This window comes from Motacilla alba, chromosome 14 (genome assembly GCF_015832195.1).
Source record: "Motacilla alba alba isolate MOTALB_02 chromosome 14, Motacilla_alba_V1.0_pri, whole genome shotgun sequence".
In the NCBI taxonomy this organism is placed as follows: Eukaryota; Metazoa; Chordata; class Aves; order Passeriformes; family Motacillidae; genus Motacilla; species Motacilla alba.
In genome coordinates, this window is record NC_052029.1 from 6,000,107 (window position 1) to 6,022,273 (window position 22,167).

A 22,167-nucleotide genomic window follows, 5' to 3' on the forward strand; every position below is an offset into this window, starting at 1 on the left:
ACAGCAAAAGATTAGCAACTTGGTACAGCTCCAGGGGGAACAGAATCTCTAATTCTTCTGCTTTCTGTTCTACCAGAGCTGCCAAACTTCCATTGCATTCCAGTAACTTTCTGTGGTTTATCATTTTCAGACCATCAGTAAGGAACACTGATCAAAGGTACTTACAGTTAATCAAAATATTTGCCAAAAAGAACAAACTGATATTTACATAAGAAATTTCAAAGTGCTGGATTTCTTGAAGACAACAACTCAAATCAGTAGCTACCGAGGAAGCTCCCTGGGGACAGCCACCCACAGTTAAACAACTCTCCAGCAGGAAGTTTTACATTCCTGTTAGCACACTAATGCCACTCAACAAACTCACACCAATTTGTAGCTACAACAGAAATAAACTGCAATGTACATGCTGTATACATGCTGGAGGAGCTCTGTACTTCCAGACATAATCTCTGAGGGGGACTTCATTTCCAAGGTTCACTAGGCTTGGTGGAAGCTTTCAGACTCTGCAGAAGGAGATTTTCTGTCCCCAGGGACTGAGTTCACTGCTGGTCCTGCTCCGTTCAGGGCACATGGCCCATTGATGCCTGATAGAGGATTAACAGGATGGGACTCCAAGGACAACCAGCAATCCGTCTGTCCTCATTAAAGGACTGAAATGGGAATAACTTCAAACAATGGCCTCAGAGTCTGCAATTGCTCTGCAGTGTTGCCCAACACAGATTTGTTTCTAATATTTGTCTTACGATTTACAGAATTTGTAACATTTTATACAGCACAAGGGCAGGTGCTGCTTATTTTGACATCATCAGAAATAGGCAGCACAATTCATTTCATTGGCACTAAATTTCCAAACACTTTCAGTGGTGTATTTCTACTAAGTTGCTATAAGATCTAAATATATTTTTTTAGTTTTACATTCTGCATTTGTATACAATAATTAGAGTGCCTAAACTATACATGGGAAGCCGTATAATTCTTTATTTTTATTTTAATTCAGTATTTATTCTTGACCAGTTGAGGCAACTTGTTTGCATAATTTTCAGACACAGAAAGCATGAACTCCTGGTGAAACAAAAGCTTATGATTTAAAAATAAGATATGAATCATTCAAGATTTCTTATGCAGGCTTCTGAAGGAAGACACATAGGGTGCTTTTAATGTAAAGAGTTTTATGATCATGGTCACAAACTGCTATCCTATTTCACACTTGCAAGTGTAAAACAGATTAATTGATTTGGGTTTCATGGCAGGGTGGCATTAAACATACAAATATTAGTGACAATGATCACTCAGCTCTGCAAGCTCTGCAAATCTATTTCAAGAAAACAGTCTGTACTTTTTTAAATAGAAGATGAGGAGTGTTATTACTTTCCAAGTGTTAAGAAGCTGGCACCAGGATTTTATATAGCTTGACAGCAATAAAAGTCTTACAACTTGTGTCAGACCCTGAAGACTGATATTGAAGGTATAAAATACACACTGCTGGTGGTAATGAAATCATCTGCCATGGCTTCTTTGGTGCCTCATGACATTCTGAATGCCAGAGACAGATTTGAAATGTTTTGGGTTAATTACAAATGTTATAAAATATGTTTTGGAGAAGAATTGAATAAGGAATATTTGATTGCTGAATTCTTCTAGGAGCTATTTCCTGGTGTCCTGGACTAGATACATAAAAACCAGCACATAAGATTTTCATATGGAGACTCTCACAGCAAAAGGAATCCAGCATACATGAAACCTGCTCAGAGTCAGCATTTAATGATTTAATTACTGATTTACTACTATAAAGTAAAGTAGACATCTACAGATAGTGCCATGAATCCAACTTTGCTGCAGCTTATAACTGATCCTAAAAAATATTGTAATTCAAAGCCAATCACTTCAGTTTTCTTCTCTAACTCTTGTCTTGGTTTGCATTTATGATAAATTAGAGTAAAAAGTAAAACCATTTACAGAAGATTAATTAGATTATATCCTTCATATCCTTTCACACTTCCCCATTTCTGTATGTGTTTTACAATACATACACCTTGATCCTTTGTGCATCACAAGGAACTTCTCCAATGAGGGCATTGCCCTCAACATTTGAGGATTAAAAAAAAATTAAAAAAAAAATCACATGGACATTTTCAAGTGTGACCTTTCTAACTAGTAAATACAGATTTTTAACCTAGAGCAGTCCTTGGCATCTTCCCTGGCAATTAAGAACAGTCTTGAGCACAGTGCTCTGTGCCACCATTGCAGCAGGCTGACAACAAAAGGAAGGCATGAAAGTAAATCCTTTCCTTTTGTAAATATTATGTTAGAAAAACAGTTTATGAAAGGAGACATTTTCAGACATTTTTGTAAAGGTCACACCCATATTACAAGAATTTGTTTCCTGTAATTGTGAATGCAAAGTCTAGTCAAAATCAGGCAATCATGATCAATTTGTGATGAAAATGCTGAAAAAACCCGTAAGTATACAGTGAAAAGGAGTTTGGGGTCAGGAAAAATGGAGACATGAACATCACAAGTGAGATTCTCATCTGAAGAAATTCCATGTAACTGCACTGACTTCACTGGATGCTTTTATGGAGCTGAAGACCTGACTGTATTTACAATGCATTTGAAACAGATGGAAGATTACAAGGAAATTGCAGCCTTAGGAACTTCAGCAGATACTTAAATGACTATAAGGAGAATATTCAAGGACATATCCATTAAATGGAGGGGGAAGGGTGACGTTTAGTGAAGAAATAGCAAATAAATAAATAAAACTGTATCAGATTCAACTATTGTAGTCTTAAACATCTACAGAGCCTTTCATTTTGGGGGGTTTTAGGCTTCACCTTCTTTTCAAAAAGCATTATTATTCCTCTGCTTTATACAGACTTAAATTCCATGTGTGTAATAAAACACTAAGTTCCAATTTTCTACGTTCAAATGCAAACTAGAGTGATGTTTGCAAAAAACAAAATTATTCCATTATTTTCATTTAACTGTCATCTTGTCATGTATTGAGACATCCATCTAAATCATTGCTGAAGTAGGAACACAGATGTAATATCAGAAGTACTTTGAATGCACACCAGAAATATTTTTCTTTCATTCTTCAGTGTCCCCAACTATTGAGATTACCATGGAAGTTGCAAGGAAGGAGTAAAATTTATCCAGGGCAAGACAATTTTTACAGAAGAATTTCTCAGATAAATCTCAAAGCATGACAATCCCAAGATGTTACACTTGATATGAGTTAAGATTTAGCTGGAAGAAGCAGTTTTCTCTTCCAGCTTCTTAGCTAGATTCCACCACATCCATGTGAACAAGAAACAGCAACGAAAAGAGAAGATAAAGAGCAAATGGAAACTATTGGTTTCTTTCTGTCTTTCACATGAGTGTACAGTTTACAGCAAAACATCTCCCCATATGTTTCACAGCAGAAGGAAGTAATCCTTCAAATTTGCTTCTTGCTTCATGTTAATCCTGAATTTTCTATGTGACAAGGTTCTGTGGTTTCAGAAGGGCACTTCAACGTTCCCATGCTCAGGCACAGAGCAGCCCATCTCTCCTGCTGCTGTCATTTAGTGATTAATATCTTAGAGTAAGTTGTTTTCCATTAGTGTACCCAGTCTATAAATCTGTCACTGTTGTCAGAATTGCACATTTCACTTCCTAATTCCAGCAAATAATAGGAATATTTTCCTGGAAACCTCATCCTAAGCTGTTGTCATGACATCTCAGTTTCCCAGCTCTGGCTTTTCCCTGAGCTCAGCAGGGCCAGTCCCAGCTGCTGTAACAGCTGAGGGAAGCCCTGGTGGTGCTTTGTGCCTGCCAGGGAAAAGGCTGCAGGAGTTGGTCAGCTGAGGAAAGAAATACTTGTTATCTAAACTAGTGTAGCTTTTGTTAAATGAAAATTAAACTCTAAATCAGAATAAAACTGGGGTCAGCACAGGACCAAATCAATTTTCCACTCTGCAGACATAGCAAGGGACAGTACTTCACTGGTAAGACACTGGTAAGACAGATATTATGACAGGGAAGGAAAAACCAATATGAAATAGAGTTTAAAAAGCTATCCAGAGGATGATTTTATTCAAATAGCAACAAGATTATCATGACAGCACTACAAGTAGGACTTTAATGTTATCTTAATTGCTTCACTCTTACTCTCTTTCACAGAGATCAGCAAAAATAATTTTTCTCTGATTTTGCAGCACTGTAAATCAGACATTCCATTTTCATAAAGATTTACAGCATTGTGGTGCCAGGTCTCCATACACAGTGCAAGCTGTTCCCTGTTTAATGAAATACCGTAGTTATTTTTCATTTTTATAAAGACTGGGAAAAATGAAAGCCAGAGGTTAGTCATGAATTCAACTGAATAATTTAGCATCACATCAAAAATATACTGGATAAAACTATTTGTGCTAATCTCAGATGTAGGTAAAAACATGCACCTTGCAGGGTGTTAACTTGGTACCATTTTTCTTGGATTACTTGAAGTGATGCCTTGATTCCCTGGTAAACATGAAGTGAATTGCATTTCTCTGCCATGAATATCCAGGCCCCAGCCACAGGGTTTTCCTTTGTGGAAGGGCACAGACCCATGCCAAACTTCCAAGTAAATGCAAGCACTGAAGTGGAAGAGCTGAAAGGAAAACCTTTCCTCCAAGACACCCTGCATATTTTTGAATCCTTAAGTTATTAAATTCCGCCTCTATTCATTAAGAGAGAGAGCAGGCAATTCCCAACACAAACAGCTCACTGAGGTGCCCAGGGAGAAAACTCCTCCATTGTCACCATGGGAGCAATTTGAGGGAGGTTATACAAAAATTTGTACTTCCTTACAAAGCATAGCAAGATGTGAGGGTGGAAGTAATTCACTCATTCTTACAAAAAGCAGAAAATACTTGCTTCCCAAGGACCTGTCACCTCTCTGGCCTCACACATGGTGAAACCAGAGCCAGAAAAAGGGTGGAAATCTTCTTACTCTGTAATTTAACTGGTGCAAATGCACTGCCACTAAATGTATAAAGGTCAACTAAAAGGACAACCCAGAGCCTTGCTTTTTATTCTAAAAGTTTGCTCTAGGAGAGGAACATTGAAGGTAGAGAAGAGCAGTAGAAAGCAAGGGAGTACATTATGGCTTTCCAATATCTGACATGTCCCCTTTTATTATTTCATGGAATAAATATCAGAGAAACATGATTTCAAAAGGTTAGCACTGGCCTAATCAAGCATGTTCTTCCCATTTCCAGAGGGAGTCTGCAGAAATTCATTTTGCAAAGACTTCTGTATTTTTAGGTCATGGCTTTATCTCAAGAATTTTGCTTTACAATAGGTTCTGTGGGTTTTTTTTCCTTTCCAATATATCCATTTAATGTTATACTACCTATTTGGCTTATCTAAGCCTGTTAAAAGAGCTGAATCTTGTCACTTTTTTTTTTTTTTTTTGGTACCAGAATAGCAAATAAACAAAGAGAAAGTAATGAGACCAGGGTTTCTAGTGATCATTGCAGAGTCACCTGGGGTTGATCCTTTACATTTTCAAAAAACAGAGTGTCACATCTAATAAAAGTAACTCAATATGTGATTAGAGTGAAATTACCTAATTATGGAAGATAGCTAGTTTTGCACAGAGCTCATGAGCCATTCCTGGGCTGCAGCTCACTCACCATTTGGGTTTTCTTTCACAGATTGCTCAAACACTGGAAGTTGGGGTGGCTCAGTGTGAGCTCCTGATCAACCAGGACAGACAGGTGAAAAATGCTTTCAAAGGCTGAAATGAGCCAACAAGACAATGACCAGGCAATAAAATCCTGAGAATATCCACATGAATCAGCAGGGATTTTGGGGTGGCCATTTGATGCCAAGTTTATTAACAAGATGTTTCCTTTCTAGATTGACTTTCATTTCCACAGTTACAGAAATGCTTTGCATTACCATGTTTGCCATGAATATTTCAATGAGGAAGGGCAAAATTGAGGGTCTACAAAATGGCAATATGGAGCTGCTTTGCTATTTGGGTAAGCCACAGCTATTCTGCATCTTTTGGGGTCAAAAAGAATCCAAACGTAAGAATTAGAGTACTGATGCCTCAAAGAATAAAGGGAGAATAAAAAGTGTTTTTTTAAAAAATCCATTTGTTTTGTATGTTCAAATATTTCTTGAATATAAATCACTGACTCTTTAACCCACACTAGGTCATGTGGTTCTGTACATCAGTGTAATCAGCACTAACCTAAAATACTTTACCTTTATGGGATCTGTATGCAAGTTTTGTTTCCTGTCAGTATTTCACCCAGAAAATAAACATTGAAAAACGTGTTTGACCTAATATATTGTGTAGCAAGGAGGATGGATTATAGCTGAGTATCATTTCCCTATGCCCCTTGCCATGGCTGCAGATAAATGCTTTGCCATTTTTTTAATTTAGATTTTTTTTCATGGTTTGTATAAGCAGTGTCCTTCTGCTTTATTCATGCAATCACTAAACTGATGTAAGTAAATAGTTTCTTGAAGAGCCCAAGAAGACTGCATTTTCCATAGGAAAATGACTTTAAATGAGCACGGAGCACATCTTTCACCTCAAGGAACACCTGAGTTCACATGGAGAGAGCTCTTGAGTCTGTCCTTTCAGTGAAACCTCTTCAAGCAGTTGTCATGAATGATGGGAGAGCAATCAGGAAAATTAAGGACTTTCCAAAGACAGGAAAAGCAATTGCTGTGAAGTTACTCCAGTTAATGCTGGTGAAAGTAACTGGCTTCCTGCTGTGTGGGAACATTCATCTGCCAACAACTTACATCTGAAACACCAAAACTAAGTTTTGGTGACAGCATTAGGAAAAAACATGAGGTCCTGTTCCAGCTGTCCCCACGGCAACATGAGAAAGTTTAGAACACAATGAGGGTGACTTGTTCTGTACAGGTCACCTACTTGGCTGAAAAAAAACCAATGAACTAATGCAACTCAACCCCAAACCATGATTTTACTGCAAAACTATCAAAATGCACTCGTTGGAAGGTGGAAAGCCTCGGTGCATTTTCGGAAGCAAAAACCATTTTTCAGCCTTATAGAAGGCTATCCACCAGGTATCAGAAATAAAAAGCATTAAGAGAGCATCAGTGAGCTTGTGAATTAGCCCAGTGAAAGGCCAAGACTCAGGAAATCCAGCAGGGATACACACAGGCATTTTAAGAAAGGAAAAGTCTATGTAACTTTCCTCTCCTAGTACTGGTAGTTCCTTATAACTCACACAATTCATCTCTTGAAATAAAATACCATTAAGACATCGGATATATGAAGGATATCAACCAAATAAGCCAGACAGATCTTTGTAAAAATAAATAAAAATCTTTGTATATAGACTGTTCATCTCCATTATGTCTCATATTCCACTGGGGCTTTATTTACCAATGTTCCCCTTGTTTCCCATCACTCTGCTTTTTACTACCAAAACAACATCCTGGGCTGTGGGGGGGGGAATACCTCACCTTCCTCCAGTTGCATTCTGTGACTGTGGAGAATTATCTATCAAATCAATTAGTTCATTCACTTTGAACCACATCTGCTCCCATCACAGGTGAGCTCCTCTTGATTCATAGGCATTTTGGGGAACTTAAATGGATATAAAAGCAAAGCATTTAGGTTGCAGTGAGTTATATTATTTCTTGGAACAGACAGCTAGTTCTAATTATTAATCTTGAAAACAATCCTGCTGATAATGGCTATGCTTCCTGAAATAAGCCCTGCATACATGGGGTTTAACCAGTTTCAAAATGAATCCCAGATAGCCAGGTTTTGGTAAGTCAGATGGATCCCCGACACAAAGGAAGATTCTAAAATTTCCAAGCAATTCCAAAAAGAAAGAAATAATAAACAGTGTTTTATCTTCCTCTTTAAATAAGAATTGAAGCTTGCTGAATCATATTTTTTAGACTTTCAGTAAATAAAATATTATTCTAATAGTTAAGACTTACATACTTTACTGACCCAAAGGATTATATCATAAGTTTTTAAAAAGCACAGTGGTCACATTTTGTCTGATTAACAGCTTTTTACAGCACCAGCCTAAATCATTTTCTTTCCAGGATCAGTTACCCATATTGACTTCACTCTACCACAGCCACAGGTTTAAACCTGCACACAAGTTAATGTGAGCCATCCACAGAATATGCTAGAATCCAATTTACTTGACATCTTCTTGAGTATCTGCTAAATTAAAATATGTAGTGGTAATATTTTAGCTAAGTAAAATTTGATGTGTTTATATTACTATTACTGTGCAATCAAAAAGTATAAGTTGCCTGAACAGCTTATGGAAACTTTCAAGAATCAATGCCATGCAATAATTCCTCCGTGGAACAAATTTTCATTCCAGGTATTTAGTATACAACATTTTGCATAATTATATGACTTTAAAATGTCATTTTCATACATATTGTATACCCCAACCCATAGGAAAAGTTGCTTAGAACAAGGATTTAGGGTGGCTGAGGATAAGTTTAATTCTCTGTTCATATCTCTTCTCTAGTACAAGTATTGCACCAGAAAATCCTGCAATATCAAACCACTTACGGCTCACACATCGACAAAAGTTATGAAAATTTACAGCTTTTGCCATTAGGAGCTTTTAAAATAACACTATCTAATGTTATTAATCCTGTAAACAGAATTAAAACCTTACATACCCACAATAACACTTAAATATACTACGGCCAAGAATTCAGCATTAAATCCAAAATCTGTAGCAATTCATGATTTAATAGCAGCTGAGCTAAGCCAAACAGGCTGTTTACTTATAGTATATATTGCACGTGAGCATAAATGTCATACACTATATAGAAAGATAAGCATAATTGCATATAAATAAAAATGTCTTAAGATATCATCTCCTTATCTGAAAACATTTGGCCTCAACTGAATGCTGAAACACTTCTCACTTGTGTTGAGGATGAGAAGCCAGAAAACTATTAACTAAGTCATTTCCATACATCTCCACTTAGCAAGTAAAAACGAAGGTAACAAACAACCTCCTCCTCCACCCCCTTTCACCAAATGGTGAGTATAGAACATTAGGAGAATAAAAGATACATAAAGCCAATTTAATTTTCTACTGTGTGCTTGTAACTGTGCTTTTCCTTGATGAGCCAGAAATCTTGGACCAGCACCTCTGTGAACCTGCTTCAGCAGCACGGGACAAAGAGAGAAACCCAACAGCCAGAGACAAGCTGGGGAGGGCAAACAGACAGATGGGAAGGGAATTTTTTAAGGGGAAGGCTGAGCAGAGTTCAAGGGAGCCATTCCACGCAGCTTTCCATGGCAACAGAGATTTGTAGGATAAATTTAAGTATCAGAAGAAGATAAGAGATTGAAGATTCTTGATCTCATCAAGAAGACAGGCATTTTGGTTCCCCAGGTAGTCTGGGTGCTAAACAAGAAGAGCTGCAAACCTGACTCACCTGCCTTGGGAAAGCAAAGTGACAAAACCCTCCTAATTCACCCAAAGCATATATACTGCCTTTAAACTCCTCTTGGAGGAAGTGTTTCACAATGCTCAGTATGCTCCTCTGCTCTTGAGGTACAATCAGCACATCTGAAGAAGGGATTGTACTCAAGGGAAGTTCCATTTACGTTTATCCTCTAGATTCTCCTCTTCAGGCACCATCTTCAGCCTCTGGGAAAACTGCAGCTGCTCTTGTGTTATGCTAATAGATATTACAGGCTTTCTCAGAGTGAGGGATCAGCCTATCAATCTAGAAATTAATTTCCTTTTCCACTGTACATTTAAGAGCAGCAGGTCAGAAGCAAGTTCAGTTACAGAATTTCTGATATGTGATCTAAATCCGTACTTACTTGTACCCTAGCTCAAGAGGAGAGGGTGACTAACTGCTTATCCTAGAATTAATCCTACTGATAAGAAGGCAGCACAAAACACACCAACAATGAACAGCACTTCACTGGTACTCACTGCAGAGCCTTTGAACAATCACAAAACAAATCACATTTGTGTTAAAGCAGTTGCAAGGGCTCCAGTGCTCAGAGCTACTGCATCCACACCAGAAGGAACTCAGGAAAGCTGTGGAATTCAGCTGCAGGCAGACCCAATAGTTTCCCCCATCACTGTGCAATCCAGATAAGGACATAAGCGTTCACTGCATTCTGTGACGGAGGGTGAGGTAATGTAACAGAAATGTGCAGACAAAAAACTCTAATGCACCTACTTTTCTGACTACCCACACTGTTCCACACATTTGACTTAAATCTACATTTTCTTTTTGGCATTCTGTTTAAGGATGCACCAACTTATTTAGTTGCAAGAATATCACACATCAAGAGATTTCCCAAGGATTATTCCCATAAGCAAATAATACTCCAGGCAGAAGAGCTTTACCAACATATATTCAAATTACTGAGACTTTACATGGGCAGTAAAACTACTTGTTCTGTGAAACAGCTTAGCTTGTTACTTTTCCTTAGTTATGCAGAGGCAAAACATCTTTAAGCATGGCTCTGATTTACAGTTAATATCAGAGGGAAAACATAACATCAAGAAAGGAAATGTACAAAATACGATTTATCTCCTTACAAGGCATAGTAATTCTTTCTAGAAATTATTGTAGATTTAACAGTCATACCACACACTGTAAATGCTGCACTGCTACAGCAAACTGAGTATCTCATTTCCAGCTATAAAAAAAAAGTTTGTACAATGTAAAGAGGACTGAAGACATCTCCCTGAACCTGCACAATATCTTTGAAGAAAGAGACATCATAATCCTTGTACTGAACACAAATAACTAACAAAACTTATTATACGGGTTGATGGTTTTAAGTCCAGAAATTTTTATTAGTTGCATTTAACAATACAAAGCATGCAGCATTTTCCTGGATAGGTACAACACCAAAAAAAAAAAAAAATTACCTCCATGGATTTCTGTGAAAATATGAAATTATACTTTTGAGTTTTTCTAACCTAGGCATGAAACAAAAATAGACTTGTAGCTAATCTTTGTATATGAGACAACAGTTAGATTTTGTCAAATATCCATTTGGCAATTAAATGGCAAATGCCATCACATCTAAGTTCAATGGGAGCTCAGCTTGTTCAAAAGTTTTCAGGGGTGAGTTTGCTTAAGCAGAAAGGAGCATCTGCACAAATGTGAGGGTTCATCCATGCCCGTTTTATTTTTGCTACTCTGTGTGTCCTCAGAAAAGAATTTCATGCTCAGTAAACTGGAATAGTTTCTCTACAAACACAAAGTGGGAGTTCTTGATCATTTTCATTAACAGAACAAAGGGATTTAGATGCCAATCCTTTGGGTTCCTTTGAAAAAAACCCTTTTTGTGTGGGATGACTAACAAACAAAACACCTGTTCTTACAAGTTGTTAAAAGCTTTCAGTTCCACACATAAAAGATGAGTACTTGTTACATTTCGGGGACCTTATGTAACAAAGCTTGTTAAGGAAGTTGCAGTTGCAGCTCAGATTTCAGTGTAAGGGCACGAGGGAATGTGCTTCCCCTTAAACTGTTCATCTCCATTTGTCTCTGTGTCCCCCAGTGCCATACTCTGGAACAGCAAAGCTAAGTTTACAAAGTACAAAGACTGCTTTTTTTTTTTTGCAGGTCCTATAGAAATAATCTATGGTGCCCAAAATCCAGTCTGAAAATTACTGACTTGAAAGCAGCATCCCAGCCATTTCCATCTGATTCCTGATCTCCACAGCAGGTGTATTATTTCACTATTATTAAACATGTCATTAAGTAATTTAGGATTGATCTTCACAACAACTTACTGTGATGCAGTACCAGAAAGGAAAAGATAAAAGCTGTAATCTGATGCCTTGCAATATATTGCAATAGGTGTGTGTGTGTGTGTATACATACATATATATGTATTCCACAAGAACTCCTGAAATACAGGTGAAATGTGGAAGAACAGGGGAAGATGTCAGTGCACAGCTCTCACTGGGCAGTTCTGACCTTCCTCTCAATGACTCAATTCTCTGTATATAAACAATGTGATTTCAAGTTTGTCAGATAATAATACTTCATGTTACATTACCAGATAATTTAGAAAACCCAAATAATTAAGCTGTACCACATCTGCACCTTTTCTGCAAGACAATCTTCTGCAGCAAGCAAGGATTTTTCTGTGTTCAGAAACAGCTCATATCAGGGAGAAAAGTGCTCATTTTTCAAATCCCCTACTAAACAAGACAGTCTTTCTGCATAGTATGTATTGAAAATTGGGAAAGAAAAGAAAAATGAGATGTAAAATCTTTGCTATACTGCTCGACAGGATCCATTCCACAGAGAGCTGAATTGCTCACCCAGCTGAAGCTCTTGAGGAGCTGGATACTTGGATGATCCCATGAGACCTGCCATTCTTCCTGATGGACAGACAGCTGTTCCTACATGTCCACAGTCTGTCAGTCCATTAGAAACCCCAGAGAGAGGAGCAGAAGCATCCTCAGGTAGAGGAAAGCTCCCTGCTGATCCTGCCTCACCATAGGGGGGAATTGGGTTGCTAAAGATCAGGTCAGGAGCAGGGTACTCTGGACAAAAGTGTCTCCAAAAACCACACACAGAGCAAATGACCATGTTTGTGTTACCAAACACGTGCTGCAGGGAGTGGGCCAACATCCCACAGCAGGGATCTTCTCTGCTCAGCTTGCCTGGCACAGACTGCAAAATCACTGGCAAGGAATTCAGAATCCCTGAGCCACTCAAAGGATGTTGGATAACAAGAGTGGAGGAGAGGAGCACAATTCCACTCACTGGAAGGGAACAGTTCCCCTGTATAGGCCTGGACAAGAAGGGCAGATGTTGGAAAGCACCACAAGACAGGAGGAGTCAGGTGAGCTCTGACCCCCTACCAGGTGTCCCACAAGTTTGAATTTCATGTGGAACACTGCCTCTAAAAGCCATTTCTGGTGACAGCTCAACTATTTCCAACACATCTTATACCAGTTCTGCTGTCCAGAGCTGGCACAGAGCCAGAGGCAAACATTCAGCATGTTGGAAATAGATGAACAGTGCAAAACAAATTAACTCCCTTTTGGATTTCAGCAAATATTTCCTTTCACTGTCTGTGGATTATTATTAGTAAAAATTTGGAAAATCGATGGTTCTGAATAAAAGTATTAAACATGAAATTTTTATCCATTTCTAAATGAAACAATTTCACTTGAAAACACAAACAGGAAGTCCTGTCATTTGAATTCATGCTCTTTTTCAGAAAATATAGAAAAGCTCCAAGCAGAAGTAATGCAGTGTGACAGGTGACCGGACACAAATCACAAGCAGTTAAGGAATGCCATTTACAAAAGCCCATTTCTTCAAGTTAATCACCCTTATTAATAAACAAATACTAAGAATAACATGATTTAAAATAAAATTAGTGAGAGCCAATAGAAGTTTAACTCACTCAATTACAGCAATAATTGTCCATTACTCTCCATAATGTAGCTTAGCCAGCACTAATGTCTGTCATTTCAGACTACATTTGTAAAATGACTGGATCATAAAATGGGATTTTCACAAAAGCTACATTTCAACAGCTCTCAGTTTCCAAGATATAGCAGGTCTCCTTTGTAATAAGGAGTAAGCCTTAGAGTGAGACAGAATAATGTATATCCTTGTAAATCTTTCCTCCTGGAAGATTTACTAATCCCCAGCAATAGATGGAATAGTTTAGCACAAATCATTTCACAATGCCCCACCTCATGAAATGTCTTAAACACATCCATACAGAAATAGTTTCTAATCTCTTTCAAGTGTTAAGTCTGGTCTAAAACTGGGTTTTATACTAAAAGAGGTTTTTTTAGTACATATGGATGATGGGTTGCAATTGATGTCCATGATACAGGATGCAACTAAAATACAGGATGTAACTTGACTTAAATTATCTTAGTGTCTCAATTGATAACATAGTCTGATTGTGGAATAAAAATTAAAGATTAAAAACTTGTAAATTATATTAACATCTGAGAAAAAATTCAAGCTTGTAAAATAAACTGTGTTGTGCATACTAAATTTTACACTATACCTGTAGTATTATTTACACCAGAAGATTTCTGCAGTTTCATCCAACTCCAGAAGATTAAGAAGCACATTTTCCTTATAATTTTTTGCCCAACCAATCTCATTAAGGAGTTAAATTTATTATTATACAGTCACTTCATAGAAACAAGACATACTAACATGTTCCTCCTTTCTATGTAAATATCAAACAGCTTGTGGTGATCAGTTACAACATCCCATTTGTGTTTTCTGTGAAAAATTGTTATTTCTTACAACCTCACCTAAACCCCTGAGAAAGAACAGATTTTATAAACTATTCATGAACAAAATTCAACACAAAGCACAGAATTAGGTATAAATAAACATAACATAATTAAAGTAATATACAGATGCTTGGGGCTGTAGCAGAAATTAGCAGATATGGAAAAAGTATGGCCTCTCCATAAAGAAGGACTCAAATTATTACTTGAAAATGAGACCACCAAATCAAACTGAGCACTCAGCTGAGCAATGCTATTTGTGCATACAATGGTGCCTGTGGAAATTAAATGGATGCATAAGGGATATTCTCATCAACTCGTATCAATTGCAATACAACAATGAGAGGAATTTGAGAAGACAATGCTAAGAATATTCTTTTTTTTTTTTAAACACACAAGCACAAGAGATACAAATTGGGCCTGATTGCTAACATCACTATCCAGGAATTTAAGAGATTTGTCATCTCTTCAGTTTCTTTCAGAAAATTGCTAGATGCACACAGGTACATGATTAAGCCAATGCCTTCATATGAATGAATATGAGGTAATTTCCCAAAGTATTTAAACATTTCCACATTTTCTTAACATGTTACACTCTGACCTCTTCCCACCCTCACCAAGTAGTAGCTTCAACACTTAGGATGAATTTCTGCCCAAATCAGAAAAAAATAGTACAGTTAATTATTTCATCTTTGGTTTTCCTTCCCAGCATAAAGATATGACATTATCTTTCCACACTTTGAACAGGCAGTCCACGCAATGCTGCTACACTGGAAGACAGCACAGCTCTCTGACCATCCCTTGGTATTTCTCACTTGGCTGTGCAGGCCAGCATCAAAAGTACTTTGTTGTTTCTTTCTTTTGGTTTTGGTTTTTTCGTTGGAGGTTTTCTTATACGTCTTTGCAGAAAAATATGAAAATCTGGACATTAAACCCAAATACTAATGATGCAACCAATTAATCAGTGCAATCAACGGAACGTGCTGAGTACAACTACATCAAGGGAATAAGTCAAGAGAATAACGTAATTTCCATGGAAACACATGACAAAATGCATACACTTTCCAAACATAAGGTCATGACAGTTCATTATGCATGATTAGCATACTTCCCTCTTGCACAACAGCCCGCTCACCAGAACCCAGTTAGTTTGAGTGTCGTGGGTAAGTGACACCAACTGACTGGAGTTACAGAAATAAAAGTAATGACTCCAACTGCAAGAACCTCTGGAATAATCTGCTTCTCAACCAACATCTACATTCTAGAAAGTCATAAAGCTGTTCAGTTCCATGCAGATACTCAGTCTTTTCCCAGGTACATCATTATACATTTGTAGGTTCCATCCAACATCTGGAGTCCATGTAATAAAAATCTGGTTTAGAGCAAATTTGTGGGCTCTGTTTGTTACATAATACACCTAGTGCACATAAGAAATATGAACAAAAACATGTATAATTCATCATACTTACATTATCAATGTAAGAATCCCATTGATACCCAAAATACCTAGATGTTTATATATACATAGCAAGAACATATTCCTTCAGTCACACTCCAGATATAGTGATGATTTAGGAGTTTATGAATAGTTTGAAGAATCTATGGAATCACTACAGAAACAAAGACATTTACTACTTTAGTCATTAAAAGCTGAGGTATCAGACTTGATTTTAATCAAGTTTCATTCTGAACTTTTCAGAACTATTTCAGTAGTTTTCCAGAAGAGGCTAAGAACAGTGATTCCTAGTTCATTACGACCTAAAAGAACATTACCTATAATTTACCAATCAGCCAAATTAAGCACTGGAACAGTGACACTAATCTGGATGAAAGTTTTGAAGACTTGTATTGAAGGTAAGCAGGGATAAAACATTTTGTTTCTTGGTTTGTTCAGAATCCAGGTCATGTTCTGAGCTCTGTGTGTATTCCCTCTCCAACTCGGTTCACAATTTCTCTTCACATCCCAGTTCCCTTTCTGCAGTCCTCCTGCCTTCCAAGTTTCTCTCTGGATTACACCTCAGACTTGCCAAGGCCATTTAAAGTTAATGAAAGTGGACTGGCTGAAATTTTCTTCAGGCTACAATTCTTCCACAGCACTTTCATGCTTGTCTTTCATGTCAGTAATACTCTGTGTACCCACAGAAATTTAACTTAGCTTTACTACGCTTGCACACAGGCAGACTGATGAAATACTACAGAAAGGAGTAGCAAGTTTCAGAACACATCATGCAGATCAAGCATACAGAGATTACAGGGATGTTCTTCCCTTTAGACTTCATCAATTTCCAGAATAATATTGCAAGCAGTTTTTCAGAAGCAAAATCTCAAAAGAACAAAGGCCAAAATCTCAAATGATCCTGCAGCTGGTCAGCAGCCATGGCTGTAAAACCTGTGCTCATAATGAAAAGAAAGCAAATAACTTACTATCTGTGACAAATTACAGAAGCTTTCCCCGTAACATTTTAGCCTAAACAACTTCTTTATTTCTAGATCTACGAAGGATCCCAGCAGAGTCATTAGCATGATAGGAGTATGTTTCTCCAAAACACACAGCTCTTTTTCTTATAATCAGTCTATCACATTCATCACCATTAACAGCCTCAGAGGTGTTCAACTAATCACACCTGGCTCAGGAAAAAATTGATACAAAAACCCAGGTACTGTCTTCAGGAGGTGGTGAGGGAGGGGGTGAGGACTGCTGGAGTTTAATGACAGGATTATACCTGAACTGGCATATGGTCATAACTTCCAAATATAACCCAACCCCATTCTAGGGTTCCTTGAATAGCAAATAGCATATTATGGTTCATTTATGAAATTGCACATAAACTTTCTTCTTTTTTTCAGTTTTTTACAAACCTTGCAAAACCCACAAAACTTAACACTTTCTCTTCATCTATGCAGATCTGGCATGCCCTCTTTTCAATACAAGACAAATCTCAGATTAAAAAATTCTGACGTTCTGAATTTATATTTAAAGCCTTGCAGTACCTGTGTGCTTAGCTGTTTGATACCCAGGAACAGAAAACATTGATTTTTGCTGAAAGAAAGCAAGTATTCATTTCCTTGGAACAAAAAGGGTGCAAACCTCTTTCTTTTCACTTTAAAAAAGGTGAATCCCTAATTTCCAGACTCCTTTAAAAAATCTGCTGGCATAATGCTTTCCTGGATGTAGAGCCTTGATGTTTTGTGGAAGGCATTTTCTTGTCATTAAAAGGCTGTGACAGAAATCACTTTTGGGCTTTTTACAAATAATTAAGAGAAAATTAAATTCCTTCTGTTTTAAATGAGTTGTTTTAATTAGAAGTGGAAGAAAGACATAGTTCCCAAGTGACCCACAGTGCATTTGAGACAAACAAAAATGTCATTTTCAGCAAGAAAAGCCTGTTTGTGGGTGTTGAACCCCATGTGTGCTGAGCCACACTGATTATTTCTGTAGTGCTCATAGCTAATTTACAGGCTTTCCATAATCATAGCATTACAGTGTTTCAATGATTCCTAAACATAGAGGAGTTTATCCCAACACGTCTGTCTGTAATTATCCTGTTGAAGGAAAGCAAAGCAAACAGAGTAATCACATCTTAGAAAAGTGATTCCTGGGAAATTACCATATAAACCTTTCCTGTCCTCTCTTTGAAATGCTTCCAATTTTTGCTGCTTAACACATTTTTTTAAAACCTCTCCTCATTAGAATAGAGTTTAAAGCCATTTGAATTTTTGGGGGAAGCTCATTGCATAGGGGAAGGTTTAGCTGAGGAATGAGACCCCACACCCCATAATAAATGTTGTGATTGCTTTTGCTTGACCAAGAGCTGCCACATGCTGTTATCTGTTCCTTGTAGGTTAAGATAAAATGCCTGACTGGAATTGCTAAATTTTAGCAAACAGGAAACCTTCATTTTTAGATTAGAAGAGCAGCACTGATTAGATGGCAGTGATTACAGAGTGGCTCAGGCAGAGATGCAGTGCTTGTCACACATCCATGGAGAACTCTCTCCTCTCAGAATTTATTGTGCCAGCCTGTCTGGATGAGCCCACTCCTGGGTGAGCCAGGCTGTCTAATGGATCAAGGAAAAGACAAAACAGGTTCACAATTAAAGCTGAGCAAGTCCTGTATCACTCAGCACTCCTCATTAAGCAGGTGTTTAAATTCAGAATGCACATGGCCAAGCTGCACGAGGCAGTGCTTCGACTGCAAAGCAGGTACCAGAGGGAGCACAGGGCACACCAGGACTGCAGGACTGGCTCCTGCAGAGCCAGCCCCTCCTGCCCCTCACCACAGGCCTCTGGGCAGCAGCAGCCTCAGCACAACTCCAGTGAAAATTTCTGCAGCTGTACCCCAGTCTTTTATTTTGTTCTTCAACTGTATTGTTTATTATTTTTAATTATAAAATAAAATTGTTGGCAGATCTAAATGACAGACTGAAAAACCTGACTTTCAGTTTTATGGGATGTAAATAGGAGTTAGCAAGGTTGGTGAGGTTTTGACATGGGGAAAAACTGTTCCATAAAACCCTCAAGTTCTCTATTAGGGTCCCAGGGTAATCAACTCTGAGTGTTTTGGAGTGTCATGGAGTTTTCTAATTGCCCACCATCAAAAACTGCCTACTCATAGATTCTGTATTTACATACAGAATCCTTCTTTGCATACACTGCACTCTGTGAAAAATACCTAATGAGAGTTGATGTAGTAAGTGTCCTTTTATAGCTTTAGACCCTTCCTTGATAGTCCTAATGAAAAGTGCCTCTGCAAACATTTTTATGACTGCACTAATTAATTTGGCAAAGTCTGTAAAACAGTCTAAAAATTGATCTCTCTGATTTTCAGAAGACACCTACATATTTATTTATGCGTTTGCAAAATACTACATTAATGCAAACAGTGCAAGCATTAATGTGATATTAGTTTAACCTAGCATTGCTTCAATCAATAAATAAAATTAGAATAATTTACTCTCCCATGACTAAATGCTGAATTTAGCAGTTTTTTCCAGATACACAGCCAGATAAGACCAGAGAATTAATTTCATTAAGAGTTCTTTATGCTGTGCTCTTCTAAAACTGAATCTAACCTTTCCCATTGGGCTCACTTGGTTATGATAGCCCTTGAATGAAATCTATCTTAGGATGCACAAAACTTTAAATTGCCATCAGCATGAAGCATCACCAGGATCAGCTGCATTTGAATGAGGCCAAAGGAAAGAAATCTTGTGCCACCATTTTCAGCATGGAAAGCTTTCCTCTAAAATAAGATGTTGGCTGTCACTTGGCACAGCAGGGAGACAAAACTGTCAAAGAAACCTTCTATCCTTATCTATCTCCTTTGATACTTCTAACTCTTCTAATGCTTAGCATTGCTAAAGGCTTTAAATTCTTTCTCCTTCAGGGAAAAAAAAAGTCTCTTACAAGAATAAAACACTATTTGGTTTAATTCATTCTACAGGAGAAAAGATCTGAAAGCTGAATAATGTTCCCAAGGCCACATGCACTGCAGGACTAAAATGTCCTATGGGCTTAAGGCTCACATTCTTGAAGATATCCAGGTAGATGTCCAGTCCAGTTAACTTCAAAGAATTATCAGAGCCCAAATTCCTTTGGAATCCAAGCACTGTATATCCCTAACACATCCCCTACTTCCAAGCAGGGCTCTGTGTTTAATAGCTGTTGGTATTGCTCTGAGAGAACTATCACAGTTATCCAACATCAGCTACATGGACACTTTCAGCAGAGCCAACAGCAACAGGAACTGCCAGAGCTCGTGTAGCCTATGGGTTACACTGCAGCAGCCAGGGGATCGGGGTACAAAGGCCACAGAGCACAGGAAATCCCACAGCTGGCTGCTTTTGAGTGGAGACAGCACTTCTGAAAGTTGCCAAATGCCAACTTGGTGTCCTTAGAAACTTCAGAAGAGGGGTGGGTATAAGCAAATCTATGATCTGTAGGCTGCTTTGGAAATCCCCCCTTATTCTTTACTGTCACCCTCTGCTAAGTGCAGCTTCACAGACCATGACAAGCCTAGGAGTGCCAAGCAAAGCCACATGTTGTCATCCACCTACTAAACACACACTAGATGCTTGACATGATTAATTATAGGTGTTTTCATACTGCCCCAAAGAGTTTTCACACCAGTTTGAAATATGACAGTCAGCTACAAGTTACAGAAGCACAAGCTGAGAATTACAGAAACCATGAGATGACACAATTAATCAGTATATAGAGAGGGCAAACAGCATTGCTCTGTTGTGCAGGTATCACCAAAGAGGGGAACATCCCAGTTCACCATTGCCAACCTAGGTGAAAGTCAGACCAATTGCAGGGAGGGAGGGACACAATAAGGACAGACCACTGAGGTATCAACACTTCCTACCTCCACCAAGGAAACTGAAATTATGCTCTTTTGATGTCAAGACTGAATTCATATTAAATGGTTCCCTATTAAAACAAGCAGGAAATAGCATTTTTTGCTCTTCTGGGAGCACAGCACAAGAGCCATTCACAGGGAGAAATGGTTCAGCAGAAGGTTGGGATTGAGCCAGAGGCAGGGCATAGTCTCTTCCCAGAAGTCACAAAGCCTTTAGTGAGCAAAGCTGAAGCCATGGCTGTATGGGCCAAATCCCAATCCTTTCCTTGTGCCACAGGGCTGACGAGCAAGAGAACAGAAATCCAGCACTCCCTGTATTGTGTTCACTGACTCCTTTGATTCAATTGTAATCATTTTGAACACTGAAAATGCATCTATGTCTTTGCAAGAACTATCTTGTGCTAATGTGAATCCTCACAGAAGAACCTTTCTAACCAGAACAGAAGCCTCCTGGTATGGAAGGCAGGATTCTTTCTGGACACAACTCTCTTCTACGATTGTTATAAACACTTTAAAGCCCAAGATTGTTGTATGCAAGCTCCTAAATGAGCATTAGTAGTTGCCAAGCAACCTTCAAAAGATTACCATAAAAATTCTATAGAAAAATAATCACTAACATAGACAAAAAAGCACAGGAGTTTGTGGGAGAGTAGAAGAGTTAAAAAAAAAAAAAAAAGGAGAGAGAGAAGAGACACCAGAAACATTAAGTTTTCCAACTTACTTTAAGCATTTGCTGTCACTAAATGCAGTTCTGTATACAAAGCACAGCTCCACACCCATCTTAACATTTGGACATTTTACCAGCAAAGAAATCCCAGGCTTCTGAACCTTAATAGCAGTTCATGCTTTTGGAAAATAGTTGCACTGCCACAGATATGTATCTTTAACATGTGCTGAGGTACCTCTCTCACAGTCCATCTCTTTGATCAGTCCTTAACATCTGTATTTTTAGCCTCATCCTTCTTCCCCCACCCTCTGTGCTGACCAACCCTAGGGAAGGCCTGAAATAAACCCCAAAAGTTCAGAAATGCCTAATCCAATAATTACAATAACTTTTTCTGGTTTCTACATCCTCCTTGGAGGATGATAAAATATACATTATAGACAATATCCATTAAAGACTAAATAGCCAGGACCACAAAGCAGACCTTTAAATCATAACCTTTTCAGCCAGGCAAAACAATTCCTCTGAAAGCAATTGAACTTGAAGCTTTTATTACATCATCCTAGTTCCTTGAAGCCTTCAAGAGATAAGAGACACCAAAGAGTGTATTATCCATGTGTCCTGCTTTTTGGATTTTCTGATTCTTTTTGCTGTCCCAAACCAGGGACATTACACACAAAACTAAAGCATTTTCTAACACAGCAGTGAAAGGTGTATTTCCTCACTCCCAAAATTCTTTGAACCTGCCACTTAAGGGCTCCTGCCCTAAGCAGAGGGTAATAAATGTCTGAAAAGCCAGATGCAGGATTGCCCAGCAGCTGCATGGCAGAAATTACCTGAACAAACTTCAGTCACCTCATCTCTGCTTA

At 38.1% G+C, this 22,167-nt stretch overlaps 1 protein-coding gene across 5 annotated transcripts in view; it reads right to left on the bottom strand.

The window, feature by feature from the left end:
* The window catches only part of GRIN2A (glutamate ionotropic receptor NMDA type subunit 2A), a 163,163-nt gene that overhangs the window by 73,116 nt on the left and 67,880 nt on the right, over positions 1–22,167 (bottom strand). The gene's annotated exons all lie outside the window — the stretch shown is intronic.